Genomic DNA, 862 nt, shown 5'->3' with positions numbered 1-862 from the left:
TTTTCGCATCCTTCGTCCCAGCCAGAGCTCGCTGTTTTCACAGTATACGTAATAGGGCAAAAGTTATGTAGATAATGTTAAAGAGTAGAATATTTGTGTTGATTAAATTAAATATTTGGTTGATTAAATGCGAGTGTAAGGAAAGAAAATCCACTTGGAAGAGCAAGTATCTTTGAGAGAGGGCAATCTAATTCTCTGAGGAACTATACGTGGCCGGGTTGGAAGTTTGAGTCCACAGAAGTTCTCTGAATGACACCATTCACCCACAAGGTCTAGCGGGTGTGTGACTTGCAGTCAGAGCTGCTTACTGCTCCGTTAAAAGTCAGTTATCAAGATCACGGTTTCTAGGATTTCTAAAAGTAACTAAGAGAACCTATTGAAGTGTATATAGTTTACTCCACATTGGAAGAAACAGTTAAATCCTCAATGAAAAAACGACGGCTTATAAGAGCAGAAAACCGTGCAGGACTTATGGAGTTTGAGATTCAGGTCTTGTGGCCCGAAAAGTAGCGAATACAAAACAAGAAAAAATAGTCCCCGAGGTCGTCATCCTCATCCATTACTTATCAAATTGAGATAAAGAGAATACTCATAAATCCATCGACAGACTAACCGGAGAGTTTGTTTGATGGGACTACAAGACTAACCAAGTCGAAATCTTGAAGGTTCGATCAAAAACTAAAATTTTAGATACGGTAAACATGATGAACTAAATACTAAGCGCTAAAAACGTTACACAAGAGGTAAGTACATGTGTATTTGTAACAAGTGTGATGGAGTACACAAGGTTCAGATACAGTACTCCCCAGAAATAGTCTATACTGAAGGTTATAAGAGGTTGATGGCGCGTAAAGATTACATT

This window comes from Diaphorina citri, unplaced genomic scaffold (genome assembly GCF_000475195.1).
Source record: "Diaphorina citri unplaced genomic scaffold, Diaci psyllid genome assembly version 1.1 scaffold3360, whole genome shotgun sequence".
Classification (NCBI taxonomy): domain Eukaryota; kingdom Metazoa; phylum Arthropoda; class Insecta; order Hemiptera; family Psyllidae; genus Diaphorina; species Diaphorina citri.
This window is presented reverse-complemented; position numbering follows the sequence as displayed.